The sequence below is a fragment of the Macaca thibetana genome, chromosome 7 (assembly GCF_024542745.1).
Source record: "Macaca thibetana thibetana isolate TM-01 chromosome 7, ASM2454274v1, whole genome shotgun sequence".
In the NCBI taxonomy this organism is placed as follows: domain Eukaryota; kingdom Metazoa; phylum Chordata; class Mammalia; order Primates; family Cercopithecidae; genus Macaca; species Macaca thibetana.
This window is the reverse complement of record NC_065584.1, coordinates 116,726,348-116,750,377: the sequence shown is the minus strand read 5'-3', so window position 1 is coordinate 116,750,377 and position 24,030 is coordinate 116,726,348. Positions and strand designations below refer to the sequence as shown.

At 50.1% G+C, this 24,030-nt stretch overlaps 1 protein-coding gene and 1 long non-coding RNA gene across 7 annotated transcripts in view; one reads left to right on the top strand and one right to left on the bottom strand.

Moving 5' to 3' along the window:
• Positions 1-24,030, top strand: part of APBA2 (amyloid beta precursor protein binding family A member 2) — a 240,048-nt gene that overhangs the window by 19,791 nt on the left and 196,227 nt on the right. For 5 of the 6 annotated variants that reach the window (XM_050800112.1, XM_050800114.1, XM_050800113.1 and 2 more), the window contains exon 2: positions 19,817-19,926. The gene's annotated coding sequence lies outside the window, so the exon portion shown is untranslated. The remainder of the gene's footprint in view (positions 1-19,816; positions 19,927-24,030) is intronic. The other variant, XM_050800115.1, reaches the window with a different exon arrangement.
• LOC126960135 (uncharacterized) lies at positions 11,971-12,387 on the bottom strand. Its single transcript, XR_007727738.1, has 3 exons — positions 12,297-12,387; positions 12,110-12,169; positions 11,971-12,049 (listed from the first exon to the last, which is right to left on the bottom strand). It is a non-coding gene; the product is annotated as an uncharacterized LOC126960135 (long non-coding RNA).

Below are 24,030 nucleotides of genomic sequence, written 5' to 3'. Positions count from 1 at the left end.
GTGTGGTGGGCCGGTGATGGGAAGGATCCTTCTGGAAGGCGCAAGACCTACACTGCCGAGGCCCTGGGCAAGTCACAGCCTCCTCACTTGTCCCCGCGAAGGGACAAGGACAAGTCAGAGGAAGTGATTCCTATGGGTCTTACCGCTCATCCGGATTTTGTGACAAAATTAGGTTGAACCATATGAAACTGTTATTTCTGTATGTCAAAAAGTGATCCAATATAGGCAACTTCATATGCCTCAACTCAGCAGTTTAGCATTACAGCGACTTTTGGCAAGAGAGAACACTTTTATTTAAAAAACATTATTTTTAGTTATCACATATGAATTCATTCATTGTATTGGAAAATAGAGATAGCAGAAAGAAAAAGGAAGAAGCTTTGAGATAGCCGACTCCACCTGCCAGGGGCCCTCCTGTTATTCGCCCACGATTCCTCCCTGTGCCTGGGCACCCAGGCTGCCGGCATGCCTTCTCCTGAACGGTATATGAGGAGCTCTTTGCACAATCATGGACGGTTTCTTCCACACCCAGCCATACGAGTTTGTACTTTCTGGAGCTGGACCCCAGGGTTGGACATTGAATTTGTTTAGAATGTTTTTCTGCTATGAATGAATGCTGTAATACATATCCTTGTAGTTGTGTTTTTTGTTTTTTATTGGCAGATATTCATGATCCCTTACGGTAAATTTACAAGAGTAGAATGGCTGGGCAAAATGTTAAGGCTTTTTTGATTGACATCCGGAAAAGTTTTATTGCCCACTGACAGTGAGAGGGAGGGGTTGCCCTCCCCTCTTCCTTGCTTTTCCCTCTTCCCTTCCTCCTCACACCCATTTGATGGTACACCATTGAGCAGCATCCAGCACACAGTGTTGGCGGCCCCCCTTGGCATCTGCAGCACGCAGACTCCCTGTGACCCAGCTTCCTAGGCTGGCTGATGGTGTTTGGAGAGGAAATCAAGAACGTGTGGGGAAGCCGGTGGAGAATCTCAGAGACTTCCCATGACACACGAGGCAGTGGGAGTGGGGCTGGAGAGAGACTGTTAGTTATTGCAGGGAGAGAGGCCTTTTCTGATCGTCCCGCTCACCAGCACACTGAGGGGCTGGGCCATTGGCCTGATGGGCTGGGCACCAGAGCCCTGGCTCATGTGCAGTTATTTCTTTTAAACATGTCTTATTTTGCTGGTGATCTGGCAAGTAGGTTGAAACCAAGCCCTCCCCCAGTTGCTCAACCGCCTGGGACTGCACAGGTGCCTGGGAGTCCGATGGCTGGCAGGCTGCCTTCTGAAGCTTGGCCTGGTGTCCCGGAGCTGTTGGTTGCCCTAGGAATCCAAGGAAAAGCTGCCGAATTCTGCGGCCCCGGGAGGATCTTTGTCCTCCTTTTGCAGAAGCAATAGGTGGATTTGCTCTGTTGAGCTGGGAGGAGGAATTTTTAGATTTCCTCTGGCTGGAGAAGTTAAAATGGAACCATCTACATCAATACTCCAAAATTGGACTTTAAAGCAAGTTTTCGGAAAAACGGACTAGACTATTTTCTATGCGTAGAAGCAAATCCCTTGGGAACTTCCGGTGAATTGTAAAGTGCTTGTCTATTTTGTTTCATTCTCCAATACTGAGAAGTGTTTAATAACTGGAGGCTGCCTGGGTAGGTTAAGGTCTGAGGGGCAGCACTCCCCAGCGGAGCTAATCATTAAAACAAATAGATCTGCCATCTGTAGTTTTTGTTTTGTGTTTTGAGGTGGAGGTCTTGCTATGTTGTCTCTAGGCTGGACTTGAACTCCTGGGCTCAGGCAATCCTCCCGCCTCAGTCTCCTGAGTAGCTGGGACTACAGGTACAAGCCACTGCACCTGGCTTGGTATCTCTGTTTTAAAAATCCTGTCTTCTAGCAATTATCTTGTATATCTGGAGGAGAAAGGTGCCATTTTTCTGGCAGTGGAATTTGGGGTTGAGAAGGAGCTGGCTCCTTCAGTGGGGGCTGGTGTCTAACATGCTAGATCTTAAGATCCTTTAAATATTTTTTCTGATGATGAAGTTAAAATGTACTAGTTATAAGGACTTGAACTTTACAGAAATGCATCATGTAGAATAGAAAATGAAAGCTTCCCCCCAAGTTTCACCACTGCCCTGTTCAGCGCCCACAAGGATAGTCATTATTACAGTTTGGTGGAGATTCGTCCCATTTTTTTTTTTTCTGTCTGTGGAAATATTTTACTTGTCTTTTGCACAAATACATATTTTAAAAGTATTTTTCAACAAAATGAGATCCTATTGTAAATAAGATTTGCAGTTCGATCCTCCAGCTGTATGTCTTAGCCGTGGTCCCTTGTCTGTTGTGCATAGCAGCATTATTCTTTTTTAAAAAACTTTAAGTTCTGGGATACACGTGCCGATTGTATGATAGACTGGATAAAGAAAGCGTGGCACATATACACCATGGAATACTATGCAGCCATAAGAAAGAATGAGTTCATGTCCTCTGGAGGGACTTGGATGAAGCTGGAAGCAGCATTAATCTCTCCGACACTTGCACAATATGTGACCGTTGACTTACTGAATTTTAGGGTTGTTCCATTTTTCACACTCACAGAGAATGCTGACATGTGGAGTCTTGTACATTAAACCCTTGCGTCTGCGTGGGGTTGTTTTCGTAGCATAGGTTCCTAGAGGTGGACTTGCTGGGCTGAATGGTTCGGGCATTCAGAGTGTCAACAGATATTGCCAAGTTGCTCTCTGGACAGGTGGTGACCATTTTAAATGATGCTGGTGTGTGGGGCAGCGGTGTCCCCACTGACACTCTCTGGACATCAACACTCTGAACATGATCAGTCTTTGTGGTTTCATTCAGTCATGTGGGTATAAAGTCATAGCTTATTTCATTTTGTATTTGTAAAAATTGTGAATGACAACAAGCTGCTTCTTGTGTGCTTAATACTGATTTGAATTTCTCCTTCTAATTCTCTTTTTCATCCTTGCCTCTTTTCCTCTTGACTTTTGAAGGTTTTATTTTTTTGTTGATTTATAGGTGTTCTTGGTACATAGCGTTATTCCTCATTTGCTGTATACATTGCAGATATTTTTTCTCAGATGCCACTTGTCTTATGATTTTGTTTAAAGATATATTTGGCAATGCAAAAATTTGGAATTTTTACATTGTTAAATCTATCAAGGTTGCTTTTTTAATTATCCTGAATTTTGTATTTTACTTAGAGAAGGGGTTTCTCTACCCTAATATATGTAACACCCTCCTGCATGTTCTGCTAATACTTGATAGTCCAGATTTTTTTTACATTTACATCTCTTATTCAATCTAAAATGTATTTTAGATATGGTGTGAGTTAGAGGGGATGTAGATTTCTTTGTAGGAGTATTCAATTTTCCAACTTTTAAGTATTCAATTTTCCTAATTTCCTAGTCAGCCACTTTGACCTCTGTTTTGGCAGGATTGTCATGGGTTAAGTTGCTGCTGTGTTCTGAGTGTTTCTCCTGTGTTTCTGGATGCTCCATTCTAATTTACTGCTTTATTCTTGTGCCGCTATCCACCGTGCAAGTTACTGTGGCTTTTGGTGAGACTTTGTTATCTTAAAGGGCCATTACCTCTTCATTCCTCTTCTTTTTTCATTTCCCCCTAACCTTTTTCTATTATCCTTTGACTAGAATCCTCCTTTCAGCAGGAGCCAGGCAGAGCAGCTGTCCGTGGGCTCCGCTGTTGGCCGGGGATGTTGACCAGGATGTGGGAGGAATCAGGCGGGAGCCCCTGGCGGGATGGTCATTGTGGCGTCTCTGCACCTGAGTGATTTGTTTTCGCAGACATCAGTGCTTAGGATTGATCAGTCTCAGGATCAATGCTTGGGAAGGGTAGCGCTTGTGTCCTATCACAGATATGACCCCGTATCTATGCCTCTCTGTGAGGCTGGCTCATAAAATGAATGGGCACCTGAGCCAGTCCGTGTGGTGCTGAAAACCAGGAGCACTCAGGTGACCCTTTCAGCCGTAAAGTCTGCCTTTCCCCAGGGGAGTGGCCGCCGATGGTGTGTTTTCTATTTGAACCAACTCTAAAGGGGCCTTCCCAAGTATCAGAAAGAAACTCAGGTTCTTGACATAGGCAGGGGGAACCCTTTCATTTCTAAAATCTGCTTAAAAACCTTAATGTTATTTAAAAATCCACTTTACCTTTGGTGAAAATATCCTCTTATGCATTTGCAGTGACACCTCTGTCCTCTCTGAAGTACCCTGTGAGTGCAGGCCTGTGCCTGTGACCTGGCTGGACCCCGGGGTTTTCCTGAGCCAGCCGTTGGTCCTGAGCTGCTTGTGCTGTAGACAGGGCAGTCCTCTGGGCCTGGATAAGAGGTTTTGCGTGCTCCTCACAGTTCACAGCAAGCGTGGGCCATCTTCCGTGACTCCTGCCTTGTCCTCCGATAATAAGTCATGCCCCTGTCAGTCCCTGATGGAATCACTTCTCTGAAGTTATTTATTTATTCATTTATGAGACGGAGTCTCGCTCTGTCGCCCAGGCTGGAGTGGAGTGCGATCTCGGCTCACTGCAAGCTCTGCCTCCCGGGTTCATGCCATTCTCCTGCCTCAGCCTCCCAAGTAGCTGGAACTACAGGCGCCCGCCACCACACCTGGCTAATTTTTTTGTATTTTTGGTAGAGATGGGGTTTCACCATGTTAGTCAGGATGGTCTCGATCTCCTGACCTCGTGATCCGCCCGCCTCGGCCTCCCAAAGTGCTGGGATTACAGGCGTGAGCCACCGTGCCCAGCCCACTGAGATTATTGTTGATTTTACACTGAGGCTCCTGGTTACCTGATGGAGGAAACATTCTGGGATAATCAGCAGGTGAGATGCCTGATCCCGCTCTCCTGGCATCTGACATCAAGGATATCTTAATATTTTTAGTTTTTAAAAATTGCGATAAATACATATGACATTTACCATCTGAAATATTTTTAACTGTATGATTCTGTGGCATTAAATACACTCAGTGTTGTGCAAGCATCACCACCATCCATCTTCAGAACTTCTTCATCTTGCAGTCTGAAACTCTGTGTCCATTAAACACTTCCGCCCCTCCCGGCCCCGCTTCCGCCTCTCCTGGCCCCGCTTCCGCCCCTCCCGGCCCCGCTTCCGCCTCTCCCGGCCCCGCTTCCGCCTCTCCCAGCCCCCAGCAGCCGCCATTCTACTTTCTGTCTCTGTGAATTTGATGACTCCAGGTGCCACGTCTGAGTGGAATCATACAATCATTTGTCTTTTTGCAACTGGCTTCTTTCACTTCGCGTGATGTCCTCAAGGCCCACCTGTGTTGTAGCGTGCCTCAGAACTAACTTCCTTCTTAGGGCTGCGTACTGCCCACGTTGTATGGATAAACCATGTTTTGTTTGCGGTTCATCCCTCGGACATCGAGAATATCTCACACAGTAGAAAGAATCCAAGATGCCAATGAGGACTTCATCTTGGTTGCCTCTGCAAGGGTTGGGTGGACAGGCCAAAGCTACCTGCTCATCCTGCATTGAGCTGGATGCTGGGCACAGGTGCTGGGCACACAGGATGCAAACTGGAGCAGGAGCCAGTTCCTGCCCCCAAAGTGCAGCAGCGACATGCCACGTTACTGCCAGCCTATCCGGGGCTTTATAAAGTTAAGAAAAGAGCCGGCCGGGTGCGATGGCTCACGCCTGTAATCCCAGCACTTTGGGAGGCCGAGGCGGGCAGATCACGAGGTCAGGAGATCAAGACCATCCTGGCTAACACGGTGAAACCCCGTCTCTACTAAAAATGAAAAAAATTAGCCGGGCATGTTGGCGGGCGCCTGTAGTCTCAGCTACTCAGGAGGCTGAGGCAGGAGAATGGCGTGAACCTGGGAGGCAGAGCTTGCAGTGAGCCAAGATTATGCCACTGCACTCCAGCCTGGGCAACAGAGCAAGACTCTATCTTCAAAAAAAAGAAAAGAAAAGAGCCTGTGTCCATCCTGAAGGCTGTGTGACCACAGGGCTTCTAAAGGATGCTTCTGTGTTCCCAGAATTAGGTGGGAGCTCCTGGAAGGCTCTCTTTTATCCCAGTGCTCTTGCTAAATGGAAAGCCCCTCTGTGTGACTGCAGTAGCTGGTGCGATCCTCTGGTCACTTGCACCAGAGCGTGGGAGGTCGTGGCTTGCAAAGCTCACCTCTCATAATGCGATGCCAATACATATTATCCGAAGTTGGTATGCCCGGAAAGAGAGTTTAATATTATTTAGAGATGTGAAAAATAGCCACCAGTAGAATTAAAATCAGAAATAATGACAAGGATGGCCAGCAGAGTGGGGAAGTCCAGATTGGGGAATGTGCTGTTTCATTATAAGCCCTTTCAGCATTTGCTTACTTTGGTCTGAGCGAAAGAATTGTTTCCTTTTTTTAGGGCCATGTACAGCAAAGGACTGACCATCTGTCAGACACACTGGTCAGTTCTGGCAAAGCAGGATTGGAGGTTTCTGTCCTCGGGTGGGTGGGCAGGGACGGCAGCTTGCCGAAGGTATCCAACAGCGCCAGGGGCAGGAAATGAGAAGTACTCAGTGATTGGTGGGATAATGGTATCTAGCACAATGATTCCTGCCAAAATCTGAATGGTGTGCAATAAATGAAAATGCTGCCTCAGTCAGATGGGACGAGCATTTTTCAGCAACCTGCAAGGTCTTGTGTCACAGGAATGAAGATCTGAGTATTTCCCACCCATGGAGGGGTTGGTGAAGGAGTTTTCAACCCTGGGCACCCTGGGCGGTGCTGAAAGCCTCTGCGTCACACCGCCTGGGTTAGTTGGGAAAGAGAGCTCCCACCGTTCCCTTTTAACCCTTGTCCTTTTGTACCACAGCAATTGCTTTCCTGGAGATCAGAACCATGGCTGGGTTTAACATCATCTTTGGAAATCCTAAAAGGCAATGAAGCAATTTTTCTCTTTTCATTTTTTTATAGCTGTGTCAGTTTGAAATTTTATTTTCATGTCAGTTCTAATAGTATGTCTGCTTGACATAGTTTCTATTAAATGGGCTTGATGAGAAGCTGTTTAAAAATTCAGATATTTAGAGTTTCAGGGCCTGTCGTCTTGATTTTTGGGGCAGTACCTCAATTTCATACGGGGTTGTTCTTTTCCAGAAAGATGGGTCACTGAATAATTTACATTTTGTGGTTATTTTCTGAGGAACTATTTCCGGTTATAAATGGTAAACATCTTCTAGGTTTTGCAGTAAGAAATAATTGATTATGTTAGAAAAAAAGGACTCGGGAAGGGGAACATCACACACAGGGGCCTATCATGGGGTGGGGGGAGGGGGGGAGGGGGGAGGGATTGCAATGGGAGTTATACCTGATGTAAAAATGATGGGTGCTGACGAGTTGATGGGTGCAGCACAGCAACATGGCACAAGTATACATATGTAACAAACCTGCACGTTATGCACATGTACCCTAGAACTTAAAGTATAAGAATAATTAAAAAAAAAAAAAAGAAAAAAAGAACCATAAGAAGATGTGATTTGAATTTTGACTTCTCGTAAGTACCTTTGGAGCAGAAGGTTTTGTCTTCATGGATTCTGTGTCTTGGATTTGGGGACTGTGTTGCACTGAGCTGTGCTCTGTGGGGAGGAGCCTGTGGCAGAACAGTTTGGGTTCTGCTGGCCGCCTCTCACTCTATTCAGGGAGGCTGGGTCCCAGAGAAAGATGACAGCAGTTAGGTCTTGCTGGGAAGAAAACTCGGCTACCAACCCTGGACCGTTTTGCTTCCCCTGAACAAATAAGATAGTCATTTGCCTGCTTTGGGGACAGTGCCTGTGGTTTGCACAGGACGAGGTGGCAGCTGGCTTGCCTGCTGGCCTGCTTCGTGGAGATAAGATGTTCAGACCTACCAGTGCTATTCAGGGGTCGTGGAGGGAATTAATGCACTTCCTTCTGTCCCCCAATCTCATTTACATGTCTCTGGAGCTGAGCATGTATTCTTTTTTTTTTTCTTCATCTCAATAGAGCATTTAAATTAAATAGATGTTGCTTTAGCCATTCAGAAATGTTTCACATTTAAAAAAACAAAAGGTAGCTGCTGCCATGATTCCTTTGCCCACCCCTACACCGGGGCCTTGTGGGACAGTCCCCCCTTGGCTGTGCTGAGCCCATCTGGAAGCATTTCTGATTCTAATCAGAAGTGGAACCGTTTCAGTGCAGATTATAGGTTTATGTTAGCCTTAGTGATGGAGGGATGGAAATAGATGCTTCCTCGCTATTACCATTCCAAGTAAAATAATGAGGCTGCATATTTGCAGTGAGCTGCTGAAGCCAGACGTCACTAGAGTAATTTGGATTAGTGGGAAGTTGGAACATATTGTTTTAAAAGCGATTTCAAGAGCATCATCTTTGGAAATCCTGTATAGCAATGAAGTGATTTTTTTTTCACTTTTTCATTTTATTTACGTTGCTGTATGCTTGAATTTTTAGTTTCATATCAGTTCCCTCTAATAGTGTATGTGCCTGAGATATTTTGACTTCTATTAAATGGGCTTAATATGAAATTCTATTCAATACTTTTTATTGCTATTGGGAAGACCTGGAAGTGTTTCCAGTTTTCATATTTTGGGTCATGGAGATGCTACTTCCCATCCATTTGGTGACATGTCAGAGTCAGGCCATTTCCAGGAAAGGCCAGAGGAGACACTGTGTTTCTGAGAATATACTACGGATTAGGACATGTGGGTTATTCAGAGATCTGTCCTTTTGTGCTTTGAAATCTGAAATGTAGAAACTGTGGCCTCACTGAGGAGGCGTTTTAGAATATGCAGGGGGGGATGATCAGGACTGGATCTTGTATTTGGGCACCACGTCCAGTCCCAGACAGCATTGCTAAGGCAAGGAGCCCATAACAGCCCTGAGCTCTAGCTGTCGCTGCTTACCGCCTGGAGCAGCAGGGTGAGGGGACTCAGGCTGGAGAGTCCTGATGGCTGCCTGGTGGTTACAGGATGTTACCGCTTAGGCCTGGGGACACAGCCGAGCACCTCCCAGAAGTTGTCTCTGTTCTTTTTTTTTTTTTTTTTTTTTTGAGACGGAGTCTTGCTCTGTCGCCCAGGCTGGAGTGCAGTGGCGCGATCTCAGCTCACTGCAAGCTCTGCCTCCCGGGTTCCCGCCATTCTCCTGCCTCAGCCTCCCGAGTAGCTGGGACTACAGGCGCCGCCACCTCGCCCGGCTAGTTTTTTGTATTTTTTAGTAGAGACGGGGTTTCACCGTGTTAGCCGGGATGGTCTCGATCTGCTGACGTCGTGATCCGCCCGTCTCGGCCTCCCAAAGTGCTGGGTTTACAGTCTTGAGCCACCGCGCCCGGCCAGTTGTCTCTGTTCTTTACTCTTCAGGTTCCCTGGAGGCAGGAGAGGAGCTGGCCTCATTTCTGGCAGGCACCCCGCTACATTATTGAGCAATCCTCCAGGCTGCAGAGATGTCAGAGGAGGGCCCTCATGTATCCTGATTTTGATTCTTTTATTCTTTTTCCCTAGGCCTTTTACTTGCAGGTATCTTGAGTACCTTGTGTGTATATTTACTTTGAAAGCACACATTTAAATGTTTATAAGGAAAAGGTTCTAAAGACATCTGTTGATCCATTCATTCTTCATTCAGCAAATACCTGTTGAATACCTACTGTGTGCTAGGCACTGTGTGCCAGGCACTGCGTGGCCGAGCCAGAGGGCTTTATTGCTCCAATGAGCTTGCATTCTAGTATTCTAGTTGTTTTCACGCATCTGCGCTATCTGGGACAGGCACCATGGCGTTTTATTATATATGAAGCAGCGTGTGTCTGACTACAGTTTGTGTGTACCGTAGATGGGCAAGGATCGAGTGCAAAAACTTCTGGGTCAAAAGGGGTTGGCTTGGGTCAGGCTGCTCAGTAGCTGGGGTGAAAGCATGTGCCACCCCTCCTGATAGAGGGATCCTTGCTGATGGTGTGTGACACCAGAGCCTCCACATCTGTCAGCTGGGTTTGTCCTCACAATAGCTCGAGGAGCAGGCGGGGCAGCATCTGGAGGCTTGGTGCCCTTTCACACCTTGCTGGGACCACCAGGCTGCTCAGCAGTGGCCCGTGCCCACCACTGCACCTGTCGCCTTGTTCCATCTCTGGGACCTATCAGGTCACAGTCCTACCTCCTGTCCCTTCGCCCAGGATCCTAGGGGCTCTGGCTTCAATCCCCTGTGCCCAGGTTTGCAAACCACTCCCTGGGAAGCTGTCCTGGGATCTGTGTCTGTCTACTTCCTGTAGTCCACCACCGGGAGGTAGAAAGGGACAGTCTGCTGACCTCCAGTCTTTCCATAGCAGTGTCTGAATGGATTCAGGAAATCCTGGTGTAGCCCCGGTATGTGCTGCTGCTGGCTGAGGGGTTGGAGCCACAGCAGCATATGAGACAGGGGAGCCCCCATTTGTGGGTCTCACCCTCTTTAGAACTTTAGCACTTGTTTAAATTAAAAAAAATTCTACTAGTTGTAGCTTAAAGTCACCGAGTTTCTTTCATTGTGTTTGGTGACTTTGAAGCCAGTTTGGTAGATTCTATTTCATGAATAGTCCTTGCTGTGGTCTGACATCTGGGTCAGTGAGTAGCTTCGGCCCCTCCCTAGAGCCTCCTGTCCTGGGCTGCAGTGACAGGCTGCGGGCCGGTGGGGTACACTCACACACACCCCTCTAGGAACACTGGGGTCCTGGATAATTATGCCAACGGCAGGCTATTTCTCCCTCCATGTGGAAGTCCTTGAGGTGAAACATTGGGTTTTTAAAAAATATTTTAGTCTTCTGTTGTGTCTAGTCTGAAAATTACTTACTTGCTTTTTAATTCTGCGAACGTGTTTCCTAATGGACGGGTCAGAAATGTTCTCCTTGCACTTTCCATTAGTGCTGCAGTTGAGAGAGGGAAGGGGAGCGGTCAGGCTCCCCCTCCTCGTCCCAGGGGCCCTCACGGGGGCTGCTTTGAGGTGTAGACCCTGAGGAGGCAGCTCACCCCTGAGCCTGGTGTGTGAGAGCGTCATGGTATTAGGTGACTTTTGAAGGGAAAGCAGGTTTTGCAAGAAGGTCTGTATATACAAAAATACTGTATATTTGACCTTCATCGATGAAGGATTCAGAATTGCAGCAGAAGTTCGAAGGATGCCTGGAGGTTTGCACGTGGCTTCCTTTTGGAGTGCCTTTGTTCTTCTGTGACACCCACGGGGCCTGAGGGTGCGGCTGGATATTCCACCCGGATTGCAGCTGGGTGGCTGTGCTACAAGCTGCTCCTCCTCCCGTGCAGCGCACTTCCCGGGTCCTGCCGCCCCGCTCAGCTGCACGGCCCATAAGGGACTGGTCCTGCCCACGCACTCCGGACCTCCCCTTCCCGAGAAGAGTTACAGAAAATACCTTCCCCAGGATTCCTGGGCTGCACGACCCCGGTCAGCCCCTTTGTGAGAGCTGCTTTGGGTAGAAACGGGGACACAGCCCGTTCTTTCCTCCTGGTCTCTTAGTGCATTCAGGGTTCTGAGCTGATGGGGGCCTGGCCACTCCCCACCTGAGCCTGGCCTCGGCTGAGCTGGTCATCAATGTGTGTCCCGGGCCACCGGCCTGCCTGTTATCTGCAGTGCACAGGTGTGCATGTGTGTGCATACATACACACCATACACATGCCATACCCACCTCACACACACCACACACATACCCCATTCACACCACACACCACACACATACCCCATACACACCACACACCACACACATAGCATACCCACCTCTCACATACCACAAACCACACACATACCATACCCGCCTCACACACACCACACACATACCCCATACACACCACACACCACACACATACCATACCCACCTCACACACACCACACACATACCCCATACACACCACATACCACACACATACCATACCCACCTCTCACACACCACACACATACCATACCCACCTCACACACACCACACACATACCCCATACACACCACACACCACACACATACCATACCCACCTCACACACACCACACACATACCCCATACACACCACACACCACACACATACCATACCCACCTCTCACACACCACACACATACCCCATACACACCACACACCACACACATACCATACCCACCTCACACACACCACACACATACCCCATACACACCACACACCACACACATACCATACCCACCTCACACACACACCACACACATACCCCACACACACCACACACCACACACATACCCTACCCACCTCACACACACACCACACACATACCCCATACACACCACACACACACACACATACCCCATACCTACCTCTCACACACCACACACATACCCCATACACACCACACACCACACACATACCCTACCCACCTCACACACACCACACACATACCCCATACATACCACACCCACACACATACCCCATACACACCACACACCACACATACCATACCTACCTCTCACACACCACACACATACCCCATACACCACACACACACCACACACATACCATACCCACCTCTCACACACCACACACATACCCCATACACACCACACACCACACACATACCCTAGCCACCTCACACACACCACACACATATCCCATACACACCACACACCACACACATACCATACCTACCTCTCACACACCACACACATACCCCATACACACCACACACCACACACATACCCCATACACACACACATACACACACATACCATACCCCACCTCTCACACACCACACACATACCCCATACACACACACACACCACACACATACCCCACACACCACACACCACACACATACCATACCTACCTCTCACACACCACACACATACCCCATACACACCACACACCACACACATACCCCATACACACCACACACCACACACATACCATACCACCTCTCACACACCACACACATACCCCATACACACACACACACACCACACACATACCATACCCACCTCACACACACCACACACATATCCCATACACACCACATACCACACACATACCATACCCACCTCTCACACACCACACACATACCATACCCACCTCTCACACACCACACACATACCATACCCATCTCACACACACCACACACATACCCCATACCACACACATATCATACCCACCTCACACACACCACACACATACCCCATACACACACACACACCACACACATACCATACCCACCTCACACACACACCACACACATACCCCATACACACCACACACCACACACATACCATACCCACCTCTCACACACCACACACATAGCATACCCACTTCACACACACCACACACATACCCCATACCACACACATATCATACCCACCTCTCACACACCACACACATACCCCATACACACCACACACCACACACATACCATACCCACCTCACACACACCACACACATACCCCATACACACCACACACCACACACATACCATACCCACCTCACACACACCACGCACATACCCCATACACGCCACACACCACACACATACCATACCTACCTCTCACATACCACACATACACCCTATACACACCACATACATACCATACACACCACACACCACACACATACCATACCCACCTCTCACACACCACACATACACACTATACACACCACATACATACCATAACACCACACACACCTCATACATATTACACACACACTACATAATACCATACGTACACTCCCCATACACACCACACCCCTCCGTACATACCACACACCACACACACCCCATAGACAACATACACACACCACTCCATACTCTATATACATATCACATCACCCATACCACACACCACATTCCACACAGACGTCTTATACACACCATTCACACTATAGCATACACATACCATGCACAGCCCATACACACCACATGTTTGCATGCAAACTACTGATTGAATGAAACTGAATGATTGTTTTCCCACATTAATACTGCCTGCCTGCACACCCCCGGCTGTCCTGGCCGGCACATCCCCTGGTCCTGCCCTCCCTTGGGTCGGCACTGCCTCCTGTGTTTTGGGGGTCTCTGGCTGTGCCCTGTGGTGTGCTCACATCCTGATTGCGTGGGAGGCTGGGTCCTCTGCTCCAGTGGCCGCCTTCCTGGAGGAGACCAGCCTGTTTGCCACCTCTCCTGATGCCCAGAGCAGCAGCCCGTGCAGGAAGTCCTGCTTCCTCCCCTCGCTGTCTGCCGTTCCCCACAGGTCATTTTGTCTCAGTGCCGACATCTCCCCAGCTAGAAAAGCAGACCCTCAAAGGCGCACAGGTGGGTTTGATTAAAATGCCGGTGAATATTAAATGTGTTTTGGTGAAACACTCAGCCAGTACATACATCTTTAATAAAGTAAAATATCCAGGCCTCCTCTGCTCCCACCTCTCTCCCCACTCCCCTCCCCTGAGGACATCGCTGACAAGCCTTTGGGGGTTTCCCCTTTCTGTGTGCCTTTGCGAGGTGTATGGGCTGGGCAGTGTGTGTATTCTCTAGCCATCTTGACGGACCTGTAACTGGGATCTACACACGTGCGCTCGCTGTAGCTCACTTGCCGTTTTCCCTCGAAAACAGGTCTGTAGGATCCCTCACTGTAGTGCGCGTTGCCCTGCCTCTTTAAAAACGCCGTCCACTCTTCCAGTGCGTGAACTCTGCCGTCGTTTATTTAACGTTCTCTTATTTATGGGTACTTAGGTTTCCAGTTTTTTAAAAGATTACGGCAATGAAAATCTTCAGCATCATTTTTTATACATGTGAGTCCTCCTGGAAATGGAGTTTTTGGGCACAAGGATATGCCTGTTTAAAGTTTTCATAGAGAATGCTGAATTGCCTTTCTGAAAGACTTCATTCTAAAGAAATACACTTCTGAAAAAAAGGGAAAGCCAGCAAGAAAGCAGTTCGCTGCCAACAGCTCAGTAGAGAGAGGGGGACTCTCTGAGGCCATGAGGTGGGAAATGTGGCAGCCTGGGAGAAGCCAGGGACCCGGGCAAAGGGTGACATGGTTACTAAGGTTTCCTTTGCTGTTCCCGTCCTCCCTGCCCTCCCTCCAAACCCCCAGGAAAGCAGTACTGGGGAAAGACGGTACGTAACTAAAATCCTGAGAATTCTCATGAACACTTCTCAATTTGGAGAGAGAGGGACTGTGATGAGGGGGGTTGGGATGGTGCCCAGAGCCTGATGGCCCTCACCAGTGTCAGGAGAAACCCGCTCCCCTCCAGGGCTCCTTCCTAGGGTCTGGCTTGCACTGCATTCTGGGAGAATCCCGTAGCCCCATCTTCCCTTTACCCATTGACCCTTTAATAGTATCCCATTCTCACATTTAGCCCTTTGAGTCAATCAACTACCATATTAAAAAATGAATAGACTTATTTTTTTCAGCAGTTTTAGGTTTATGGAGAAATTAAGCAGGAAGTTTAGGGAGTTCTCCTGTACCCCCTCACCCCATTTCCCCCGTTTCCTCATTATTAACATCTTACATTGGTGTGGTACATTCGTTACCTTTGATGAGGCAGTATTATTATTAACTGGAGCCCATAGTTAAAACATATTAGAGTTCACTCTTCATGTTGTATATTCTATGGGTTTTGACAAATGTGGAATGACTCAGCTACCATGTCTTTGTTTTAGTAGATCGTTAGTTGCTTTTTGTCTTATTAGCTGACTGCTGTTTTGAGAAGACCCTCTTGTCACATCCTTTGGCACCCTGGCTTACTGTGGCGTGGGCAGGGGTACTGGGGGCCAGCTGGTCTCTGGGGAGCGGCACTCACTGCATCCTGCCCCTGCCCCATTCTGCTCCTCTCTGGTCTCAGCAGCCTCCCGTGCTCCTTTCACCTGCCTTACCCCAGCACAGCTACCTGCTGCTTAGATGCCACCATGGGGCAAGGAAGCTGCTCCCAGTCGGTCTCCGAGGATTCTGCCCAGAGAGGGGTAAGAATCACTGCGAGTGTTTGCTGGGCGCTTGGGAGGCGCAGGCTCCGCGGGACGGCCTGCAGGCTGAGGCGGTCTGCTTTTGGGTTTTGCAGCGTTGCCTGTGGTCTCCGTGGGTGAGGGAAAAGGCACAGGGAGGTTAAGAAGCGTTCCTGGTGCCACGGAGCCGGTCAGTGACACAGCCGGCTCTCAACCCAGGCCGCTGCCCTCGGCAGCCAAGCCCCTTCTTTATTTTGGAAGGGCCACCCGGCCAGCTGGCACACAGGGAGAACTCATGAAAGGAGGCGTGGCTCACTCCGAAGGGAGAGGGACACAGGAGCGGCCTTGATGCGCTGCGCCCCCTCCGGGCCCCAGTCCCTGTCCTCAGAGGAAGCAGGACTCCCAGGTGGGCGAGGTGAGGCAGATGGCCTCCGCCACGGCAAGGAGGAATCCCGGTGCTCCTCTGGCGTCCGCCTCGTTGTGGGAACACTCGGGCGGGATGTATTTTAAAGGAGTGCCTGATGCGTGTGGGTGTGGCGGGGATGGGGATGGGGGTGGGGGTGGTTGCAACGGGGCCTATGCAGGATCCCGGTTGGAGGGGGCTGCAGAGGCTACTGCTGGCCCGGGTGTCGCCATGGCAGCTGGAGAGCGGGCGACGGTCGCTTGGTGTCCTCCTTGGGGTTGTTGCCCACATCAGTGAGCGGTTCCCGTCCCACCCGCTCACTGCGACGCTGGGCAGGGTCGCTTGCCAGTTAATTGTGGGGATTCTCTCTCTCTCTTTTTTTTTTTTTTTTGGAGACGGAGTCTCGCTCTGTCGCCCAGGCTGGAGCGCAGTGGCTTGATCTGGCTCACTGCAAGCTCCGCCTCCCAGGTTCACACCATTCTCCTGCCTCAGCCTCCCAAGTAGCTGGGACTACAGGCGCCCGCCACCTCGCCCGGCTCATTTTTTTGTATTTTTAGTAGAGACGGGGTTTCACCGTTTCATCCGCCAGGATGGTCTCGATCTCCTGACCTCGTGATCCGCCCGCCTCGGCCTCCCAAAGTGCTGGGATTACAGGCTTGAGCCACCGCGCCCGGCCTATTGTGGGGATTATCTGAGAGTTGCTGGAGTGTTCTGCCCTTCGCTGCGAACCTTTTACCTGGGGGGGCTGGGGGAGAGGCCGAGCCAAGGGAAGGAGGCAGGATGCCGCACACGCCCTGCAGGGAGGGTCATCTGCTGGGCACCGTGACATGCAGAAAGCCAGGAGCCTGAGCCCCGCCCGTGGTTGTTGAATGGAGGGAGAATGAACAACCGCTGACTCCCGGGTTCCTGGGAGGCTGTACCTCTGTCCCTCTGCTCCGGGTCAAACCGGCTGTGTGCTTAGCCTCAGGAACACGCGGCAGGTGGCAGCCCGCGGCCCGTGGCAGGTGACGGTGGTTTTGCAGTGTGGCGTGCTGTGGGGGCTGACGGGGCACGGCTGGGCAGGCCAGGCGTTCTCTGGTTCAGGATGCAGGGCTGGTTCTTCCCAGAGGAGGCAGAAGTCAGGGAGGAACTCTTTCCCTGTGTCTCCTGAACAGCTTCGTCAGCACACCCTGCAGTGTGGACTCAGTGAGTGTCCTGCAGCTCTCTTGTCCCAGAAGGGCTGTGTACGTTCGGCCCTCAGGGCAACCTCTGCATTTCCTTTCTGGGGGCTCCCAGATGAGCCCTGCTCCCCCAGGTCATCCTGCTCCGTATTGATGTGATAAACCCCTCCTTAGTCTGAAACATCTGCTGGCCCCGTTTGTCCGTGGGATAAGAACGGGCTTGAACATGGCTGTCGGTGCTCTGTGTGGCGTCAGTGGCGTGTTCTGTGGCAGCTTCCTTCCTCTGTAGCCCGGTATCTTTGACTCCCAGCCCGATGCTCCCTCCTCATCTACCAGAGGCCCCTCCTCAGCCTTTGCATTTGCTTGCATTTATCTTCCTTCTTTAAGGCTGCATTTGAGGGTTTAGGGGCCAAAAGCGTCATGTCCAGTCTGTAAACTGTGTGCCCTTTCGGGGCCGGGTAGGAGCCCGAGAGGAAATGGGAGAAGTGGTCATGACTGATTGTGAGGACTGCAGAAAGAAGACAGGGCTGAGAAGAGTGTGATTACCCCCAAAATTCAGAGATGCCTGCACCAGCTGGGTTTTGAAGAATGAATAGGAGTTTGCCAGGAAGATTCTAGAGGAGCAACAGCAACAAAAAGATTTAAACATGGGCACAGAAGAGGAGAGGCACAGATGGCACAGGGATTTGGGGTGTGACGGGGCAAGGCAGCCATGGGCAGGGCGTGGGCCCAGGACCTCAGATGCTTTGCACGCTGTGGCTTGGAGGCCATGGCCTTGTCATGCAGCGCTGTGTCTCCATGGGCCCCATTAGAGTCCCTGGCTCTTGGTGTGCCCTTCATGCCCACACCACGGTGGTTGCAGGCAGGTGGGGTTTGGCCTGGGTTTCCCCCGAATGGACACTACTCCCTCTTGTGCTTCAGTATCAGAGTGGGCCCATGGGGTGGGAATAAATGTTTGGGTTTAGGAGGCCTCCAGCTGGGTGGCCTGCTCGCAGGCAGGAAACACAGATGAGAGGAAGTAGCAAGCCGGAAGGCAGCAGCCGTGGATGTTAAAGCTGGAGGAACCGCTTAAGGAATGGGTGTCAGCTCCCTCGTTTGATGTGGCAGGAGGATGATGGTGAGAGGGGTTGGGAGCAGGTGCTGGAGCTGGAGCCTGAACCCCCATATCTCAGTGCTGCCATCATCCTTCATGGTAAGGAAACTGAGGCACAGGCAGGTTACATAGTCTTCTCAAGATGTCAGTGGCAGAGCTGGGACATGAACCAAAGTGTCTGTCTCTGCAGCTCAGTTCTGTGTGAAGTCCAGGCAGACGGTGCTGATCGGTAAGGGTGCTGGCTGAGCACTGATGGCCACCTGCGTCTCAGGGAGAAGCAGTGTCACCTGCTAATCTGATGGCTTCTCTGGGCACCGGCACGTGGGCACCATCGCCCTTTCTCTGCAAGGGGTTTGTTTAGTGTGTTTGGAAAAACATCCCCCAGCCTACTAGGTGTGGCATGCACTATTTTAAGATAAATAACCCAAATTCCACAAGCTCTGTATCTCATGCAGCATTTCGTACTTTGAAAAACCAAGTTGGTTTCGGCCGGGCGCGGTGGCTCAAGCCTGTAATCCCAGCACTTTGGGAGGCCGAGAAGGGCGGATCATGAGGTCAGGAGATCGAGACCATCCTGGCTAACACGGTGAAACCCCGTCTCTACTAAAAAAAAAAAAATACAAAAAACTAGCCGGGCGAGGTGGCGGGCGCCTATAGTCCCAGCTACTTGGGAGGCTGAGGCAGAAGAATGGCGTAAGCCCGGGAGGCGGAGCTTGCAGTGAGCTGAGATCTGGCCACTGCACTCCAGCCTAGGCGGCAGAGTGAGACTCCGTCTCAAAAAAAAAAAAAAAAAAAAGAAAAGAAAAACCAAGTTGGGAACAGAACCCTGATGAATGTGTTTCATTTCCTGTCAGAGCAAATGAAACCTGAAATATTAATGGCACCAGATTTCCCTTATCTTCCTACAGAAGGGCTTGAAAAATGTATTCCCCACAAGCTTAGCATGCAGCTCTGCTACCTGTGGCCCGAAATCATTAGTTGTCTGTACTCACTGTCCTTTGGGAATAAACACGAAAGTTCACTTGAAGACTTGGGGGAGAATCACGGTCAACCTGTGACTTGGTTTTTCCGATATTCGGCCGCTCTGGAGAGCCTTGGAGTTCCAGCTACTCTAGAGATTCTGGAAAGGGAGCTGTTAGCCTCCCATAAGCGCATGTGGCCCATCGTTGCCATCCACACCTGCTCCTCTGTGGGTGAATCAGCGGTTTCCTTTCTCAGCCGGTGGATGCTTCATTTGTTTGTGTTCTTTTTCTTTACAGTCTCCTGAATATTTACGCATTGCCGAATCTCCTGTGGACAAACTACCAACAGGCCAGGACTGTCCCGTGGACAGACGGGGTGAGCCTCTTCCTGTGTCTGGAGATTCTGAGTGAGTAGAACCCGTCATGATCCCCACTGCACTTAATGTGGCATTCATGCATGAGTCTGGGCTGATGTGCTAATTGGGGGCCGTAAGAAGAGTTATAGCCACCATGGCCCTCACCTTTCTCTAACAAAAGCTTAAACACAGCTACGCTAGATATTTTTGCTTTCTGCTTTCACAGACTTCACATACACTTACATTTATTTTGAGGTGAAAGGGGAAGAACAGACATTTACAGGGGACCAGTTGCCAGGAGAAGACTGCATTCCCTGTGAACCCGTCCGTCTCACCTCTGAGATCCTGTCTCTGGGACGCCCCAGGTCCCTTTTCCCAGCTGCACTGAGGCCTCCGTCCTCCTGGTGGAGCTGTGCTGCTTCCTTGGGCAGCCTCCCTTCCCCATGGGGTGCAGATGGGCCCAGGGCATCCCAGTGGTCAGTTCTTCCCAGGGACCCAGGAGGAGGGGCAGGCAGGAAGTGGGCAGGTTCTTTCTGCTCGACCTGGCAATAACAATTCCTAAATTGTTGAGCACCCCAGGCTGCTTCCCTTGACAACCAGGTGGCCAGTCCCAGGCACTGCCAGTGTGGGCAGGGCCCTCCCCAGGGACGGCAGCAGGGCAGCCCAAGACACTGGTGGTCACACAGTTAGTCCCCACAAGGCGATGGTGCAGGACACATACTCGAGCTGCCTGCAGGGTCTGGTTGTGGGAGCGGCTCAGCCCCTCCTGCAGAGGCAGGAGCATCTTCAACAGCTGCCAGTTGTCCCGCAGGAGCCCTGTGCCCAGTGGAATATCTCAGTGCAGTGCACAATGGGGCCACGGCTGTGTCACAGCCATGCTCTCTCCTTTAGTGGGCTGTCTGAGCCGTGTTCCACCTGCCTGTTCCGACACACTGGTCTCCCTCGACAACCCTGCTCCCACCGGCTTCCTCATGGTTGCCATCTGTAACCCAGACCCTGTTCCAGGAGCTGGCTCAGCACCGTCCTGCTCTACAGCCTCTCTCAGGGGACATTCTAACCTGCCCGGCCTGTCCTGCTCCTGTCTCTCAACCGAGAACACTGCAGGTCCTTCAGGTTAATTAGGTGAGACCTTAGAAGCAGGGGCAGCAGGATTTATCCCACATGCACCATGCACTGTGCTGAGGAAGCCGCGGTCACTCCCCTCATGGTCACTGGGGTGAGGAAGCTGAGGTTGTTGCCCATGTAGTAGAACTGGAATTCAGAGCCTTGGCCACGTCTCAGTCACCACACTACGCCCTGTGCAGGACGCTGGGGGAACCAGGCAGCTAGGACCAGCCTGTGCCTTGGGATGCTTATCCAGACCACCCACCCTCGCCCCCTTTGCACCTCAAAGGCTTGGTCTACTTTTCAGACACGGTTTTTATGTTGTCAGCGTGATACATATACATATTTTAAGACGTCAAAGAGTTTTATAGGTTTTATGAAAAAAATAGCAGACCGCTGGCCTCCCAGACCATCTCCCCACAGCCCCTGCCCTGCCCACTCCCCATAGATTACCACTTCCAGCTGTTGTCGCTTCTTCCTCTGGATATATCTCCACGTTTGTAAAGAATATGGGCACGCTACTATTTCTTAGTTTTCTGTTGTGGTCAAGATGGTTGAACTCATAGATTTCCCTCCTGAGAGCTGCTCCATCTACCCCTAACCCTAACTCTAATACATAGGGTTATGTCATCATTTAGGTGAACCCTTGTGCAGTGTGTATCAGTCAGCATAGGCTGCCTCATGAGGCAGGAACAAGCATCCCCAGAGCTGAGAGAGTTCCGTTTCTCTAGCCTCCTGCCCTGGGGGTGGGTGCTGAGTCTGGGGGAGGTGTGGGGTGGGGATAGGGGCCCCAGGGCTCAGCAGACAGGTGCTCTCTGGTGTCACCATGTTCCCTGCCCTCTTCTCATATGGAACCCATGGTGTCCTTTTGCCAGGGCATCCCTGCTCAGGGGTCAGGATAGTCCTCCTCTGAGTGGCTGGGGGTCTGACTCTCCCTATTTAGACCATTGAGAAGCCCCCTGCTTTCGGCCTCACTCCCTTTCTGTGCTGGTGTCTCAGTGCTTGGGCCTTTCGGGGTTTTAGAGGTGGGCTGTGAGGCTGGGCACGGAAAGCCTTCTCCGCCTCCCCCTCTCCCCGGGGCTCCTCGTCCCTGTGCTGCCTCAGCACTTCGTCTGGCAAGATTTGCAGGTGCAGTTTTCATTTCTCATTCTCCTGGTTTTGAGTGATTTTAAGAGAAGATGCAGAAAGGCTGTGACCCCACCTCTAAAAGCCAGCAGTCAACCTGGCCACTCTTAAAGCTGTTCTAGTGGGCTTCCCACCCCGTCACCCTGCTGTGACAGCATCCCACGAGGACAGACTCAACGTAGGATTCTGTCGTCGCCTTCCCGAGCACCCGGCAGCCCTGGTGCTGTAGCTTTCCCTCTCCCCTCCTTGTTCTCAACCTCAGGAGGAAAATGTCGTTTCTCACCATGAGATATGATGTCATCTGTAGGTTTTTTTAAAAAAAAGTAGGTAAAATTCATGTAACATTAGCCATTAACCATTTGAAAGTGTGTAATTCAGTAACATGTAGCGCATTTGCAGTGTTGGGCACCCACCATCTGTGTCTAGTTCCAACACGTTTTCATCATCCCAGAGGGAAACACTCCGTTAAGCAGTCACTCCCCAGCCTCCCTACCCCGGTCTCTGGCAGCCGCAATCTGCTTTCTGTCTCCATGGACTTACGTGTTCTGAATGTTTCCCATAAATTAGAAATCATATACTTTGTGACCTTTTCTTTTTGGCTTCTTTGGCTTAGCATAAAGTTTATGGGGATCATCCATGTTGCAACATGTGTCAGAACTTCAGTCCTTTTTTTTTTTTTTTTGAGACGGAGTCTCACTCTGTTGCCCAGGCTGGAGTGCAGTGGCATGATCTCGGCTCACTGCAAGCTCCGCCTCCAGGGTTCACGCCATTCTGCTGCCTCAGCCTCCCAAGTAGGTGGGACTACAGGCGCCCGCCACCACACGAGGCTAATTTTTTGGTATGTTTAGTAGAGATGGAGTTTCACCGTGTTAGCCAGGATGGTCTTGATCTCCTGACCTCGTGATCCACCCGCCTCAGCCTCCCAAAGTGCTGGGATTACAGGCGTGAGCCACCGTGCCCGGCCCAACTTCAGTCGTTTTTAGGGCCGAACAATATTCCATTCTGCAGATACACCACATTTGTTTGCGCCTTCAGTTGGTGGACATTTGGGTGGTTTCCACCTTTTGGCTGTCAGGAATAATGCTGCTGTGAGCGTGTGTGGACAGCGTTAGTTGCGGTGTCTGTTTTCAGCTCTTCGGTGTATGTATTTAGGAGTGGAACTGGTGGGTTCTGTGGTAACTCTGTTTCACTTTTCCAGGAACTGCCAAACTGTTTTTCACCGCAGCAGCTGCGCCACTTTACATTCCCGCCGGCGGTGAGTGTGGGTGCTCCTTTTTCGCCATCCTTGCCAGCTCTTGTTAGCTTCTGTTTTTTGTTGCCTTGTTTCATTATGGCCAGCCTACTGGGTGGGAAGTGGGATCTGACTGTTGATTAGCATTTCCTGAATAGGTTTTTTGGTAGATGCTCTTTGTCAAGCTGAGGATGGTCTCTGCCTCGTTTAGTGAAGTGGTTTTTAATCAGAAATGGGTGTTGGATTTTTGTCAGATGCTTTTTCTGTGTCAGTTGATCTGATCATACAATTTTTTCTCTTGAGTCTGTTGATGTGGTAGATTATATCCATCGATTTTTCTAATGTTGAACCAACATTGCCACTTTGGAAAAAGTACCACTTGGTTGTAGTGTATAATTCTTTTTAAATGTTATTAGATTTGATTTGCTGATAATTTGTTGTGGATTTTTCAGTTGTTTGCTCCTGAGAGGTAGTGGTATGTCATTTTCTTATCATTTCTTTGGTTTTGATGTTAGGATAGTTTCAGCTTCATAAAGTGAGGAAGTGTTTCTTCTCTTCCAGTTGCTGGAATAGATTCTAAAGAATTGGTGTAATTTCTCCCTTTGCTGTTTGGTGGAATTCACCAGTGAAATCTATCTTCTTGTTACTGGTTTTTAGTTTAATTCCATTGTAGTCTGAGAACATATTTTTATGAT